This window comes from Orcinus orca, chromosome 3, assembly GCF_937001465.1.
Source record: "Orcinus orca chromosome 3, mOrcOrc1.1, whole genome shotgun sequence".
Taxonomy (NCBI): domain Eukaryota; kingdom Metazoa; phylum Chordata; class Mammalia; order Artiodactyla; family Delphinidae; genus Orcinus; species Orcinus orca.
This window is the reverse complement of record NC_064561.1, coordinates 62,326,695-62,344,424: the sequence shown is the minus strand read 5'-3', so window position 1 is coordinate 62,344,424 and position 17,730 is coordinate 62,326,695. Positions and strand designations below refer to the sequence as shown.

The window sequence follows — 17,730 nt, the reverse complement described above, 5'->3', positions numbered from 1 at the left end:
GTGCAGAGCCGGGAGAGGAGGGTCCATCTGGGCATGGGCCAAGCACTGCACGGAGGGATGCTGGTGTGGGCTGGTCACTGCCTGTCTCCTCACGGCTCCTGTGCATGCCTCTGTGCTCCCAGCACCGGCTTTCTACAGGCAAACATTGCTCCTAACTTAGGGACAGTCAGCGCTGTGCCTGAATGCTCCTGGAACTTGCATCCACGGAGGGGCCAGAGCTACCGTGTTGGAGCAGGTGGAACCATTGCCTCCCATCCACCGGGCCCTGCGCTAGACTCTACGTGTGTGATAGTCCGTTCCACTCTCACAAGCTGCCTGCTTTACAGATGCAGAAAGCGTATTGGGAGACACATATCACATTTTACCGATGTTAGAGCTTTTCTAAACGTCTCATTCATTCATTCATTCAATATGCTTTAGTAGCCGTGATACATCAGAGAGTCATCTGGCTTTGTCACAGGCCAGGAAGAGGCAGAGCTAGGATGTAAACCTAGCTCTGGTCCTAGAGCCCACTACTGTCCCCCCATGCTGCATCATTTCTCCTCCAGTCCCATGTTTAGCAAGGGTGACCCCTTCAACCTGGTGCTCACAGGCAGAGCGAGCCCCCATCTCCGAGGGCATGGTCCCAGTAAAATGAATTGAATTGGTCTAGGGCTTAAACCCCTGATTTGGACTTCATTAGGTGTGTGTTCTCACCAACCACAGAGAATTAACCAGAGCAGAGATGTCTCTTATGGACCTAACATCAGGCACCAGGGGTGACGTGGAGAACAATCTTCAAACCTGTTGATCACCTTATTACCTGCTAGGCCCTCCCACTGGCTCCAGACATACCATCATCACTTCGAGGCCTCTGGGACCTGAAGGCTCTGGACTCGGATGCAGAGAGAAGACACATTTTGCAATCACTGGAGAAAATAAAGGCTTTATCCCTCAGCAAGCACTTTTGCTGAACGACTTGGTCATGGGAAAGAAGGGACCGTCTGCGCCCTGTTCTCATTTTGAATTTGGCTGAAGAGTAAGAGATCTTTCCATCTCCACTGTTGCTCACACCCTGCGCTTCGGGTCACCCGCAGCAGGTGATCGGGAAACAAGGGAACCATAGCGTGTTGATTTCCTGAAGGCCAGACTCCACCAGTGAAATGCCCGTGCTGTTCTCTGCTCTCCCGGGATCTGGCCTATCCAGCTACCTCCCACTTGGGCCCAGTGAGGCAAAGATGGGAAGCCTTTCTAGACATTGTCTATCAACAGCTTCAACCACGGGCTTTACATCTGCGTTTGAATCTCGGTTCCACCCTCGATTCAATCCTTGACTTCATGTAAATTCCTTGCTTTTTTGAGTCTCCGCTTTCTCATCTGTAACTCTGTGCTCCTGGATTGTTGTGATAAGAATAAAACATTCATAAATAAATACGGGCTGCTTACTGTGGGCCAGGCATTAACTTGCTGAATCCTCACAGCCATCCAGTTATGCAGGCTCTGTTACTGTCCCCATTTTATAGAGGGACACACTGAGGCTTAGAGAGAGAGGTTAAGTTCAAGTCCAAGAAGTTAAGTTCACACTGGGTTTGTCTGACCCTAGAACCAACACCACTGGCCACAACAGCATGCAGGGTATCCCCTGCTTTTCAAATGTTTGCCTTTTGCCACTTTGCTTTTACAAAAGACCTACACTAGGATCTGTTTTCGCTAACCTAACTAAAAGAAATCCGAAGAGAATTTTCACTTTGAAGAAAAAAGCTAAGACCTGATGCCTTCACTTACACAGTTTAAGAATCACAGCACTAGTGTACTGTGAGACACATACCACATTTTATCTGATGTTAGACCTTCTGTGAACATGTCTCACTCATTCGTTCATTCAGTATGATTTAGTAGCCATGATACATCAGGCACTAACCCCAGAATGCTTCTACTACTTAATAACCTTCCTAGTGGGCTAGCGACCATGGGTTGTAGTAATACACATTTGTAGTTTTGTGCTGTTACAATGATATGAACACAGAAGATTCTCAGTAAACAGGGACTGAAAAATGCTACTTTAGGGAATACCCAGCATACACTGAGGATGACGTTTGCCATCACAGTTCATTTCAACAGCTAACACAATGTCCAGCACAAACACTCTTTGGTCAGCATTTTTCTCTCTTTGATGTTGGGAATCTAAATTTCGCATTCAATTTGAAATGAACTTTCTATTAGATACCTTCCATAATTTCACATCGTCTTGTCCCACCATGGTAAGTACACTGAAGCAGTCAGTGCATCTTATAAGGCTGTCACCCCATTGTGTTTAGCACAGTACCTTGCACACACTTATCGACAGACTGCTTGCTTTGTTTGATCTCACCATCTTTTTCCTAAGCTCGATGATCCCATGTATCTCAGATGTAACCCTTCAATGACAATTTCACTACGTTACAGGGGTTTTCAAATGACACCAAAATGTTAAGATTAAGTCGACCCGGGGATTAAGGATGACCATCTAGGAGACAAATCCTATTTAAATCCTTATGTTCAGGTTAAAGATATAAGAGAAGATAAAAGCAAGTATCATTTTAAGCCCCCTGGGGGTGAGCATTCTCCCGCCCTCTGCTGCCGGCGGGCTGTGCCTGATTAGGATGGCAGGCCAGCAGGTGCTTCGAGTAATTCAGCAGATAAAGGGACCTGCACGCATGGGGCTGGAAGCTGCTTGAGTGGACAGCAGATTTCACAGCTGAGTTATTCATGCCACCTACCGAGCTGTCAAAATAGAATTATGTGAACTGCAAGGGGGGCTCAAATTAGCTGATATACTTAAACATGTGGCAATTACACACACACGCGATTCCCCCTTCCCTTCTTTATCCTCCAGTGCTGGGCAAGTACTGAAGGTGGCCGAATTCATTACATGAAACAATAAATAAACCCATGATAAACCATGATCTTTATCAGTGTAGTAGATTTATCTTTTCTGGGCCTTGATTTCCTCAAGCTGTAGAAAGGAAAAAAGACTCTGAACTCAAAGAGTTTTTTTTTTTTTTTTTGCAGTCCGTGGGCCTCTCACTGTTGTGACCTCTCCCGTTGCAGAGCACAGGCTCAGCGGCCATGGCTCACTTGCCCAGCCGCTCCGCGGCATGTGGGATCTTCCCGGACCGGGGCACGAACCAGTGTCCCCTGCATTGGCAGGCGGACTCTCAACCACTGCGCCACCAGGGAAGCCCTCAAAGAGTTTTATGAAGATCAATTAAGATAATGGGCGAGAAGGGGTTCTGTAAGTGGTAAAGTGTGCAACAGTAAAAGGTACCCATTTAATCATTTTATGCTTTGTTTTTTTATGTGAATCTTCCAGTCCATGGAATTTGTGAGTTTCCTCCCCAGACTGTCCCTCCCCTAGTCTTTGCCAATTCATTCAATGCCCTTCATCGAAACATGTGCTCAGGCCAAAAAGCTAGGCATCGCCCTGGATTCTTCCCTTAACCTCACCTTCCACATCTAGTTTTTTTAAAAGGTCCTGGACCTGTAGATTATCATCCTAAGTGAAGTCAGTCAGACAGAGAAAGACAAATATCATAAGATATTGCTTATATGCGGAATCTAAAAAAAAAATGATACAAACGAACTTATTTACAAAACAGAAATAGACTCACAGACTTAGAGAATGAACTTACGGTTACGGGGGGAAGGGTTGCGGGGAGGGGTAGATTGGGAGTTTGGGATAGACATGTACACACTGCTATATTTAAAATGGATAACCAACAAGGACCTACTGTGGAGCACAGGGAACTCTGCTCAGTACTCTGTAATAACCTAAATGGGAAAAGAATTTGAAAAAGAATAGATACATGTACATGTATAACTGAATCACACTGCTGTACACCTGAAACTAACACAACGCTGTGAATCAATGATACTCCAACATAAAATAAAAATTTTTTTTAAAGTCCTGTTAACTTTACACTCAAAATGTAGCCCAAATCGGCCCAATCTGAGTCCAAGCCACTATCACCCCCCTTGCCTGGACCATTCTGATAGCTTTCTAACTCTTCTCCCAGTAACCACTCTTCCTCCTGATACTTCATTCTTTACATAGCCACAGAGTGATATATTTACAAGTATAACCACATTACTCCTTTCCTCAAACCCTACCAGATTTTCCTTCTTAAATAAAATAAAAGCCAAATTCCTTGCCTTTGCCTACAGGGCTACCGTGTTGCCTAACTCCCAAGTGCTTTGCATAGAATCCAGTGAGAACGAGGCCCCTGGGCTGTTGGCAGTGACTACCCTGAGTGTAGAGTCCTCGTGTGATCTGAGCCACCAGCCTCCTCCTCCCATTTCCCCTCTTGCTGCCCCTTCTCACGACACTATAGGTGGCCAAACTGGTCTTCCTTCTGCCCCCTGACTTGCCAAGCACGGCGCAGATTCACAGCCTCTGCATTGCTGCTGCTGCTTCTCCAGAAACACTTTTCACCAAATCTTGCCTTATCGTATTTACCTATGTGTTTGCTGTCTCTCTTAATCTACCTGGATAGAGTGCCATGGGGGAAGGAGGTACCATTTTCTTAGTGCCTGGAACAGCACCTGGAACATAGTAGCAACAAGAAATATTTGTTGAATAAATGAACAGTAGTTGGATTACCATCATTTCACAGACCCCACTTCCCTTTGTCTACGAATTCCAAAGCGTTCCAAAGCTAGAAATGAGGGAACACAGATGGGGTAAGCCACTCTGGTGGGAGCCTCTTCATTGGTGTAAAGAGAAGCACTGAGTGGGTACAAGTTCATCAAACTGCATGACTCTAGTTGTTCTACAAGCATTTATTTAGCACCTTCACGATGCTAAGTGTAGAAGGGAAAAATAAACAGCCTTGGCCATCCTGGAGGAAAACCATTTAGTGGGACAGAAGTGGAAACAGGTCATTTCAACCTAACATATCAGGTGCTCTGATGGAGGGCACTTAGCCTACGTGGTGAAGCTTGAAGAGTATGACAGGCAGAATAAAGCCTTCTCAAGGATGTCCATGTTCTAATCTCCAGAACTCATGAATATGTTCCCTTTCTCGGCAAAGGGGAATTAAGATTGGAGGTGGAATTAAAGGTGCTCATCAGCTGACCTTAAAGTAAGGGGATTAGGCTGGATCACCTGTGTGGGCCCACTGTAATCACGATGGTCCTTATATGTGGACGAGGGAGGCAGAAGAGGAGAGTCAGCGTGATAGGGCAGGAGAAGGATTTGTCCCACTGTTGCTGGCTTTCAGATGGAGAAAGGGACCATAAGCCAGGGAATGCGATGGCCTCAAGAAGCTGGAGAAAGCAAAGAAACAGACTGTCCCCTTGAGCCTCCAGAAGGGAACACAGCCCTCCTTACACCTGGATTTTAGCCAGTGAGACCCATGTCAGTCTTCTGACACACGGAACTATAAGATGACAAGTTTATGTTGTTTTAGTCACTAAGTTGGTGGTCATTTGTTACAGCAGCCATAGGAAACTCAATACAAAAAGGAAGAGGTGAACTTGGATGTCCCCTCTGGTGGGAAGAGACAGGCTATTGTAAGACCCATCCTGCCCTGGCCAGAGCCCTCCCTAGGCTCTGTCAGGTCAATGTCCCTCCCTGGGGGAAATTTCTCCTGGGTATCCCCTGGACTGGCGTTCTCCTGAAACTCAAATTGAGAATGCTCATCCGGTGTCTGTGACTGCTTTGCCAGTGATGGCTTGTCATGGACCGTGATGACAGGTAAGTGGCCTTGAGACGTCCCAAGCCCAGAGCAACCAGAACCACCTATAACCTCATGGCCAACCTTTCCTGTTCTGTGTGTCTCTGGGGCTGCAGCCACATGCCTGAACCAGTTTCAGCCTCTGCTGCCTTCTTATCTAAGACCTCCTGCGGGGGAGAGGGCGGGACCTGGGACAGTGGCAAGTGCTAATGAATGACACTTGCCTCCAAAATTAATAAGCTTTCTTGTTCTTAGGAAAATCCACTCAGCTGGAGTCTCCAGGATGACTAATTGACAGAACTGGTTAAATTAATCAAACATGGAAATGAGGAAGGGGGAAGGGATTCTATTTATACTATATGGTTTGGGCCTTGCCTGTTCCGCGGCTAATTGCTGCTAAACTTGAATGGGGTAGACGCTGGACTAGGGCAGTGGGTGGGTTTCCGTGAATTCTGGTGCTTGTAGCAGGGCTCTGGCTTTTCTCCAGGAGCAGGGGCGTGGGTGTCTGTGTGTGTTTGTAATCCTGTCATCAGGATTTTTAATAAAATTAAAAGCATTTTTAATAAAGGACCTTGTCTTTTTAACCTAACCAAGCCCCCCTGAAATAAACACTGTTAATTACACCCCCAATCAATACTGAATCCCGTTTGGAAGCTGTCCCAAACCTCAGAGGTTTTAAGATGCATTGCAGCTGCAGCCTCAGCTGATGCCTTTGGACATATTCTATCAGAGATCTGGGGAATGGGCTGTAGGTTTATTAAGGGATCTAGTGGCCTATAGAATCAGGACTTGGCAATTAAGTTTGTAGATGAAGGTGATGAATGAGAGAGTGGATTTCATGTTCTGTGCAAGGACAGAGTTAGTGCTGCCACTGGAAGCTGTTGGGCTGAGGAATCCAGCTCATGGGGATTATATAAAATGGAGTCCCGCGAAATTATCCTTGCGGATGTTAGAAAAAGATCACACTCTTTCTTCTGCTGTCAAATACCCAGGAGAAGAATTCATTCTTCTCATCCTTCTCCCAGAAGCAGACAGACCCGGGTTCAAATCTTGGCCCTTTCACTGTGATCTGTGGCAAGTTTCTTCACCTCTCTGTGCCTCATCTGTAAACTGGGGTTACTAAAACCAATCTTCTTCGGTTGCTATGAAACTTAATTGAGACCTAGAAGAGCTCAAAACTAATATCCATCCCCCTCCGCTATACGTACCTTTAAAGGAAAATGGAATTTCTGATTTAGATGATTAGGTTAGGCATCAAACTTTGCTTCGTTTGCATTGGAAACCAAGCTGTTTTTCTAATGACACTATTCACTGAAACGCCTCAGACTTTAAAGCCTAAAGTGCTTATACCTTTCCCCCACAACATGGAAAGGTCAGAGCATCTTCACACCAGACCTACGACAGGCAGATTTAAGTGCACTGCAGGGTTGTGGCTGACTACCCCTGGACAGCCAGCCTGCCTTGGTTTCATCTGAAGGAGGGAATTTCTGTGGCCACATTTGGACCTGCAGATTTGCCAGTGTGGAAGGGCACCAGTCTCACCGGTAGAGCCAATGCAAGAGGACGGGTGCTGCCAGGCTGCCCGTCACCGCCGCTGAGAGGACCCATGGCTCCTCACCCTCCTGCAAGTCCCCAGCACAAGCCACACCCTCTCAATAGGATGGGGCCTCTGGGGCAGGTGAGGAGTGAGGCAGGTCTGGCCAAACGATGACGGAATTAAGATGCAACTGAGGAATCTGCTCTGTGTCATCAGACACTGAGTGTGGAGTTCGCATTTGTGATTGACTTCATCCAGCAAATATGCTTTGGGAACCTATGTGCCAGGCAGTCTGCTAATTGCTTTTACTTTAACTAATTAATGGCCAAAGATTTCCATGAGACTAAATCGCAGGATCACCTCTCTACTCTCATCTTTCCTGACCCCGCAGAGGCATCTGACATAACTGATCCCAGTGTCTTTCTAAATCACTCCCTTCTCTCGGCTTACATGCTTCCTCAACGCCACCCCTTGGTTTTCCTCTTACCTCCCGGGCAGCTCATCCTCAGTCTCTTGTAAAAGGCTGCCCCTTGTTCTCCCCAGCCCCCCTGGCAAATGCTGACGTGCCCTTGGCCTCCATCCTGGACTCTCCACTCCTCTGCATCTACATCTTCTCTCCTAAGTGACTTCACCTTTTCCCATGGCTTTAAAGACCACGAGATGCTCATGACTCCTAAATTTCTATCTCCAGCCCAGATCTGTCCACTGACTTCCAGACTCAGGTATCCATTTCTTACCAGGCTTCTCTAACTGTGTGTATCGTAGGCATCTCAATCCGGACACATCCAAAAGAGACGTGTGTTTGGTCTTTCCACACCTGACTTCCAGACTCAGGTATCCATTTCTTACCAGGCTTCTCTAACTGTGCGTATCGTAGGCATCTCAATCCGGACACATCCAAAAGAGACGTGTGTTTGGTCTTTCCACACCAAACCTGTTCCTTCCTGAGTCTTTTCATCAGTATGTGTTACCACTATACCCTCGGCAGCTCAAAACCAAAGCCTAAGTTTTCTCAGAATCCTCCCTCTCTGTCACCTCTCCACTTTCAGCCTCTCAGCAAGTCCTCTTAGCCTTACCGCCTCAGTAGATTCTGTGTCTGGCCACTTATCACGTCATCACTACCCACCCCAGCGCTGGTCAGAGCCACTATCATTTCCTCCCAGACCGTGGCAAGGGCCTCCTAACTGGTCCCAGAGCTTCTTGGCCTGCCAACCCTTATAGCAAATTAAGACCATAAACAGAGTATTCACTTGCCTGCTTAGAACTGTCTACTAGCTTCCATCACACTTAGAATGAAATCCAGGCTCTCTGCCCTGGTCTGCAAGGCTCTCCATGATCTGGCCCCAGCCTGCCTCTTCGGCGTCACCCTCCACCCTGTTTCCCAGCTCACCGAGCTCCATCCACTGGTCTTTTTTCTCTTCTTCGAACACACACGGTTGTCCCTATGTCAAGGTCTTCCTACTTTGATATTCTCTCTCTGTTTGGCTCCTTTTGACAATGCGGGTCTCAGTTCAAAGGCTTTCCCTCACCACCCTGGCTACTCGTTAACCCTTTTAATTTTCTTATAGCTTTTATCAGTGTCAGAAATTATCTCACTCATTTGTGTACTAGTATATATTTTCTTTCCTCCCTTCACGCTAGGACGTAAGCTCCCTGAAGGCAGGAATGAGTGGATGTTGAATAAATCTTAGTTGAGCAAGTGATTTCTGGAGTCCTCGTTAAGAGGCACAAGTCTGGATTAAACCCCAGGTGTCACTTGTTCTTTGGTGGCCGCAGAGTATCATTCCTCCTCTTAACTAGTTTCCTCATCTGTAAAATGTGACAGATACTAGGATGCCCCCCATAGCATTGTCAGGACCATGGCTTACTTTCTGGATATAGTAAACGTCACAGAAGTTCCCTGTGCTTACGGCTGCTGACATGTCTACATCACGACTGCTTTTCCCCCGTTGCTGCTCTTAGACACGTTTGGAAGGGAAGTAAGAGAGCATCATCTTCACGACCATAACAAACACGGAGCTCTTCTCAGTGCCTGGGCCAGGCACTGTTCTAAGGCTTCATGGTGTCTTCTCATTTAATCCTGCCATGCCCCCTAATAAGGTAAGTGCTGCTACTAGTCATATCTTATAGGTGAGCAAATTCAGACACAGAGAGGTTAAGTAACCCGGTTAAGATGACCCAGTTAGGCCGCGGACAGAGACTGATAGTGGACACCATGTTGATTTTCCTTCCCTATCTTGGCCCTTCTCTGAAGTCACTCCCTACTGTCAGTTTAGTTTGACAGAAGGGAAGAAACAAAGCAGACATGTTCTGAGCTGTGCTTACAGGGAACGCTATAGACTGAATGACTGTGTCCCCTGAAATTCGTATGCTGAAACCTAATCCCCAGTGTGATGGTATTTGGAGAAGGGGGTTTGGGGAGGTGATTAGGTCATGAGAGTGGAGCTCTCATGAATGGGATTAGTGACCTTACGAAAAAGAGACTCCAAGGCTCCCTCACATCCTGCTGCCATGCAAGGACACAGCGAGGGAAGATGGCCATCTATGGACCAAGAAGCTGGTCTTCACCACACACTGGATCTGCTGGTGTCTTATCTTGGACTTCGCAGCTTCCAGAAATAAGTGTTTGTTGTTTAAGCCATCCAGTCTGTGGTATTTGATTATAGCAGCCCGAATGGGCTAAGACAGGAAATATCATCCTGGGCTCCTCACCCCCTGGCCCGCCCCAGTACCTAAGACAGGTGCTGTCGACGGTGTGTGTAGAGGGAATCTCCTCCTTCCACCCTTGGAGTACCCAGCGGGCTCTCCTGTTATCCACCAAGCTTCTCCCAATTATAGAAGTAAAACTACAACCTTGAGGAGAATCTGGAAAATAGGAAAGCTGCCCGAATTTTGCTGCCCTGACATCATCCCTTTCATGAAGAGCCCCAGTCTTTGTCTACACGTATTCTTTTTCACACTGCTGAATTCAGGGTGGGCTTGTAATCTTGCGTCTGCTTTCACATTTATCATAGGCATTTCCCCACCTGCTCCATCTTTAACTGTTCACAGGGAGTTGGCAGGTTACATCTCTATGGACCTTCACAGGAACCTCTTTCTCTAGTCCCACTTCCATTTGAGGGTTCCAATGGCTACTTTTCTTTTTCTTAAAATTTTTTTTAAAAAAATTATTTATTTATTTTAATTGGAGTATAATCGATTTACAAGATTGTGTTAGTTTCAGGTGTATAGCAAAGTGATTCAGTTATATAAATATGTATATACATGTACATATATATACTTTCAGATTCTTTTCCATTATAGGTTGTTATAAGATATCGTATATAGTTCCCTGTGCTATACAGTAGGTCCTTGTTGTTTATCTACTTCATATATAGTGGTATGTATCTGGTAATCCCATACTCCTAACCTGCTGCTTTTCTTTCATGCTGTAAAAACAAACTACTTATTCAAGACCCCCTCCCCTTATGAGTGGTTATTGAATAGGAAACAGGCTTCTTAGCACCTCATCGCCTCTAAAATCAGTTGAAGTCCTCTTTGTTCAGAGAGCAAGTATGTTTCGGCACCATGGGAAAGTATCCAGGCACCGTCACCATAAAACACATGGAGATCACGGGGGAGGTGCAGAGGCTCCACATACAGGTTTTTATTGCCCCTGTCCTCTGTCCCCCACCACGTTCAATAAGAGTCCCACACACTGTGTGCTCACGACAGGTCAGGGGCTGTACTAAGAACTGGTCCATGACCACTTTTCACCCTTACCACCTGGAGGAAAGGATCAGCATTGGCGCCTTGCCCAGGCTGCCTGCCACGAGCGGGCCTGGGACCCACACCTGGAGCTGTCAGCTCCAGGGACTGTGCTCTGGATGACTTTCAGGTCTTCTATTAGAGGCTGAATTGTGTTCCCCCTCCCCAAATTCTTATGTTGAAGTACTAATCCCCAGTACCTCAGAATGTAACCATATTTGGAGGTAATTAAATTAAAAACTGAGGTCATGAGGGTGGAGCCTAATCCAATATGATGAGTGTCTTCATAAGAAGGGCAGTTCTGAACACAGACAGGTGCAGAGAGAAGATGATGTGAAGACACAGGGAGGGGGTGGTCACCAGCAAGCGAAGGAGAGAGGCCTGGAAGAGATCCTTTCTTCACAGCCTTCGGATGAAACGAACCCTATTGATACCTTGGTCTAGGACTTCTAGCCTCCAGAACAGGGAGACAGTAAGATTTTGTTTTTCTAAGCCCCCCAGTTCATGGTATTTTGTTATAGCAACTCTAGTAAAATGAAAACACCTTCTTTCATCTGTCTTCTCCCACCTGCCTGCTTTTCTACCGCAGCTGTTCAGTGAAGCCCCATTTGTGGCTGGGTCGGCAATGCAGGGGTTGGTAAAATAAAGGCCCTGTCCTGATGGAGATTACATTCTAGTCAGGGAGACAGAGGAAGAAAACAAACATCTATAGCTGAGTACTAAGAAACACATAGAGAAATAAAATAGGGTGATGCAGTAGAAATAGGGTGCAGATGGGGGGAAAAGAGAAGTCCTCTCTGAGGAGGTGATATTTTCCCAGAGACCTACAAAATGAGAGCAGTCTAAACAAGGGAGGGCCTGGTGGGAGAGCATTCCAGGTAGGGGAAGAGCCTGTGCAAAGGGCCTGAGGCACCAAGGACTTGGTGTGTTGAAGGCACAGGAAGCAGACCAGTGTGGCCAGACTACAGGGAACTGAGAAGGGGAAGGTGGACAGGGACCAGATTCCTGTGGGTCTTGGAAAGGAGTTTAGATCTAATTTCTCTCTCATTCCCTTGGTTGTCATTCATCACACCTGGCCAGTTTCTTCACTCAACTCCCGGTACTCACGCATTAAAAGGGAACAGCAAGATTCAGGCCAGCCGCTGCTGCTGCCATCAACACCCTGTTGTTTCAGCCATTAGAATCTCAAACTGCAGATACAACCCTTGTCATTACCGCCAGAAGCGATAGGAAAAAAACTGAGAGATGAGGAAGAGAATCATCCTTTCCAACCCCTGCTGAGTATGCAGAGCGAGGGACGAATGGAAATTAATATATGCAGCTCTGATAACACGGAACTCCTCGGCATTTTGCTTAAACATTGATGGTTGTTAAAGACCCTCCTTCTCGGAGTTCATCTCCGAAAGCCAATGTTGCTTTTCATTTTGAACTCTGATGAACTGTCTCCATTCCGTTCGCACACCCGGGCTGAACCGTGGTCGACGGAAGGCTGGTGTTGGAGGAGGATGGAGAAAATCAATATGAAATATCAGGTGCGGGGTCAGATTGAACTTGTTTTCCCAGCTGGCGGGAGCTCGGGCCGCTGCCGCTGCAGCAGCCAAACAAAGGGAGATGCACACTGACGAAGGTCGGCACTTTGGACGAGTCAGGAAAATGAATTTCGTTCGCTTCTTAATTAGATTAGGAGGCTGGCGGCTGGCAATTCAGAGCACTGCTGGTGTCGGGATGGGGCGTGGGGAGGCAGGGGTCTGCAGGTGGCCAGCTAGCTCCCAGCCTCCCTAGGGACTGTCCCCTGGGCTCTACTTCTCAAGGACTGTGTGGGACCAAGGCTGTAGGGAGAAGCAGCCCGCAGGGGGTTCCTGGGTGCGAGGGCTTGATGACCCTGCCCAATATTTTCCCCAGGGAACGTCTTAGTCTTTAGGTAGCAGCTCGGTGGACACTGCCTTGCGGTATAAGGTCCTTGTCACATCCCCTCACGACACCACAAGACTCTTTTTCGTACCACTTATTACAGTCACAATGTCATTATCTATCTGTGATTCTCTGATGAATGCGTCTTTCCTCCTTAGACAGTGTGACAGTTCATCTTATGCATCAATTTGACTGGACCATGGGGTGCCCAGATAGTTCATCAGACATTATCCTGGGGGTTTAGAGGGTATTTTTGAATGAATTTAACATTTAAATTAACAGACTGAGTAAAGCAGATTGTCCTCCCTAATGTAGGTGGGCCTCATCCAATCAGTTGAAGGCCCGAATAGAACAAAAGGCTGACTCTCCTCCCAACAAGAGGAAATTCTCCTGTGTGACTCCTTCGAGCTGGGACATCAATTTTTTTCCTGCCTTCGCGCTTGAACTGGACCATCAGATCTTCCTGGGTCAAGAGTCTGCTGGCCTTTGGACTAAAACTACCTCATTGGCTCTCCTGCAGCCCCACTGAAGATCCTGGGACTTGTCAGCCTCCGTGATTGCATGACCTTAATTGTTATGAATACTTGTAACAAGTCTTTCACATTTATATATACATACACACGTGTATGTGTATGTGTGTGTGTATATATATGCATATGTGTATATATATGACATATATATATATCTCCTATTGGTGCTGTTCTTCTGAAGACCCTCACTAGTATAGACCTTGAGCTCTAAGAGGGAAGAAAGCAGATCTGGTTTTGCTCACCATTGTGTCCCCAGAGTCTGGTACAGTACCTGACATATAGTATGTGCTCAACAAGTACTAATTAAATAAATGACTAATGGGGCTTGTGGACATGGAGTAAAGGTTGGAGGTTCAGGCCTCTTAGAGCTGCAGGTCTGGAACCGGGGGGTACTCAGGAGGCGTAACTGTGGTAACTGCTGCTGCCGTTCACTGTCTCCTGTGTGCCTGGCAGAGGGTTAGGCTCTCATACACTTGAGGACAGGTACTCCTTGGGAACAGCCAGCCCTATGAGACGGTCTTTATTATATTATTTCTATGTTCAGAGGAGGAACTTGGGATTCAGAGGGATTCAAAACTTCATTGGGGGTCACACAGCTGCTGAGCGACAGAGCTGCGTTCTGATTCCAAAGCTTCTTCTCTAAACAATTCTAGTTCCGGAAATGCCTAAGGTCTTGTCCTGTTTCCATCTTGAGTTCAGAGTTCACCGAGCCTCCCAGGCAGCTTCCTCCTCACTATCCAGCCCTCCTGTGGGTCTGTCCGACCCCAGAGCCCAGGCTGGTGTCTGCCGCTTTGGGCTGTGAACACACCGGGCTTCTCGTGCCATCTCTGGCATCCACTTTGGGTTGGCGGCCCCTCAAGCCCGGTCAGACAGCTTATGTCACCTCCCACACAGCACGTCCCAGACTGGTCCTCAACCGTTCACCCTCCTTCAGTATGGCTTCTTATTAGTCCGCAATCCACATGCCACTTATGTCAACGCTCAGGCATAAATTTATTTATTGAATCAATATTTACTGAGCACCTGTTTGTGTGTCAGTCCTTTGTGATACAATGGGAGCAAAACAGATTCAGTTCTTGTCCTCAGAGAGTTTACAGTCTAGAGGGGAAGGATACTGAACAAGTAATATCCACGTGTGATGAACGCCAATCTCTAATATCGCTTTACATCCCCACAGTTATTTCGAAAGAAAAATGTTTCTTTTTCCCTTTCCTTTCTTTCAATTTCCATAGCTACCATCCGTTTTATTATTATTTTGTATTGGGGTATAGTTGATTTACCATGTTGTGTTAGTTTCAGGTGGTCAGCAAAGTGAGTCTGTTATACACACACACACACACACACACACACACACACACACACACACACACACACACACACACACACACACACACATATATATCTCCACTCTTTTTAAGATTCTTTTCCCACATAGGCCATTACAGAGTACTGAGTAGAGTTCCCCGTGCTACCATTCTTACCTAGGTTATGAATTTCCATTGTGTTGAGACTAAAGCAGAACCTTCTATTTCTCCTATGTTTCTTCCCACCACCACTGTGTTAATCTTCCATAAAACATAAATTCTATAGCTCTGTTCTCCAGCCAAATGATCTGCAATTGCTCTCCACATATTGGAGCTGTGCTTCTCAAACTGAGGCACATGTACGCATCCTTGGAGGTCAGCAAGGAGGACGATATAGGGGTGCACCATGTGGTATAGGAAGCCGTAGATAAATGCTGCATCTTTTGGAAATGTCAATTTTGCTTGAAATTTGGGGATGGGTAGAAATGTAATATTTCAATTAAATGGAAAGTAGTCATTTTATGGGAATAAAATACAAAATCCGTGTGAAATTTTAAGATGACAAAATAAGACTTCAGAGAAAATCCACCATGGTCAGCACCTCCCCTGGAGCCTCAGGCCTCTGGCAGGCATGTGCAGTTTTGCCTTTGCTGAGAGGCCGGGCCACCCAGAGCACATCAGAGAGGCTGGATTGCCTTTTGGTGCCCTTCCTGCAGAGCAGCCAGGCTCACAGCCTGGGTCTGGGAGTGCTGTACTTGGTGGAAAAGTTTAAGAAGGACTGGCTACCATAGGAGCCGGACTCTGAGTATAGAGCAAGTACTCAATGAATGAATGAGTGAATGAATGGATGCAGGCATAACTTCTGATTCTGACCTTCAACGACTGACTTGATATAAACCATCATCCCTATTTGACCTCTTTTCCTCCATATTCCCCTTTTAACCCAAGCCCAACACTTCTTGCTCTTTAAAGGTTTCATGTCAACTCCTAACTTCAGGCTTTTGCCCATTCTTGTGTGTACAACCCCAAACGCCCTTCTCTCTAAGGTCCTACCTAACCAATTCCTACTTGTGCTTCAGCACTACCACTCAGCCTCTGCCTCCCCTGTAGGGTCTACCTCCAATGTCCCTCTCTCCCCACTTCCCCAAATATCCCAACTCCTAATCGTCTCTACCACTCATTTGGGTGTCCTGGGTACATCTTGCCTCCCCAGCCAAATGTGAAATTCCTTGAGTGTTAGGAGATGTCTTACCCTTTCCACTGTACCCCTCAGAGTGCTTAATAGTAATGGATACATCATAGATACAAGAAGATCATGCTGGAGGATTGCCAGTGAATTTTAGTCTAGATCTGTGATTCTCAGCTGGGAGCAATTTTCACCCCAGGATACATCACAATGTCTGGAGACATTTTTGGTTGTCATAACTGGCCTTTGCTGCCTGCATCTAGTATGTAGAGGCTGGGGATGCGGCTACACATCCTATGATGCATAGGACACCTACTTCCCCCAAAGAAAGGATCGGGTGCCCCCAAGTCAATAGTGCATCGTTAAGAAATCCTTGCGTACGTTATAGAATCTTCCTAACCTCTTTTCTTGACTCTTTGTTCTCCCAGACAGAACCCAACCTCCATCCTTCTGCCTTCAGTCTAAGCAACTTCTCCAAAAAATAATTCCAATCAGTCCCCTGGTTACTCTAGGGGCTGTTCACTGACTTTGAGAGAAAATTCAAGTCCATTATCATGGCCATTATGACTAGTCTCCTACCTTCTCCCTGAACTTCAACTCTTCCCTCTCCAAGTCATTCGCTATATGCCAGCCATATCAGTCACCCTGCAGCTCCAAAAGTGTTATGACCTTTCATGCCTCAGCACCTTTGCACGTGCTGACCCTTCTGCCTTGAACATTTCCCCCTTTTTGGCTTATAAGTAAGTACTGCTCCAAGATCAATACCAGCACAGACACCAGCAAACATCGATAAAGCATCTGTCATGGGCCAGGTACTATTTCAGGTGCTAGGGAAACAGCAGTGAACAAAACAAAGTAAGTCCACACCCTCAAGGAGCCAACAGTATAGATTGGTACTCTTCAAGAGAACCTTCTGCAATGAAGGAAATCTTAAATCACCACTGTCCAATATGGTAGCTACTAGCTACACAATGGCGATTGAGTACTGGAAATGTGGATCATCTGAATTGAAATCTCCTGGAAGCGTAAAGCACACTTAGTATGAAACAACTCATTAACAGTTCTTAATAGTTATCTCGTCTAATCCCCATGACACACCCATGAGGTGGATGTTATTATCTTACCCATTTTACATATGAGAAAACTGAGGCTCAGAAAGGTAAAGGAAAGTTGGACGAAGTCAGGCGGCTAATAAGGGGTGAAGACTGCCTTTGACCTGGGTCTGTATGACTCTGGAATCCACACAGTCTACATCCCACTACACTAGACATACCAGCTCTCCTGTGCAATACTCCTCACGGCGAATGAGCAAACAGATATGATCAAAATGACCCAGATATTCACACCTCTCCTAGCCATACACCTACACAGAGAGTCATCACATCGCTCAGGTCCCATAGGAATTAAAATCGAAAGCTGAGGCTGTGGGAGAAAAAGGTCTTCACTCCCGGCTGTCCAGGCTGTAGTGGCAGAGCGGCACCCGGCAGAAGGTGCTGGCCAGACAAACAGCTCTCATGGCTCCTCTAGGCACCTTTACTCTGGGGAGTTCTGTCTTCTAGAAAACCTCCCTGCTAGCTCCAGGCCCCTTCTGACTACCACAGCTGACTCTTGCTTCACCCGCTTACATCGGTCTTAGCCTTTGGTCCCCAAGCACTCAGCCCCCACTAGTTCGGAGCTGCTTTGCTCAGTCAACGCCCTGAAAACTCCAGCGTCATCCCAGGGCCTGTCAGCCTGGTGGACTTTATCCCAACCCTTCTCTCTGAAGCCCTTCCCTGGTGCCCACTAGAATCACTGGGCCTTCTAGGGTGCTGGTTCCCAAAGC

At 46.7% G+C, this 17,730-nt stretch overlaps 1 protein-coding gene across 6 annotated transcripts in view; it reads right to left on the bottom strand.

The window, feature by feature from the left end:
• Positions 1-17,730, bottom strand: part of PPP2R2B (protein phosphatase 2 regulatory subunit Bbeta) — a 456,145-nt gene that overhangs the window by 30,487 nt on the left and 407,928 nt on the right. The gene's annotated exons all lie outside the window — the stretch shown is intronic.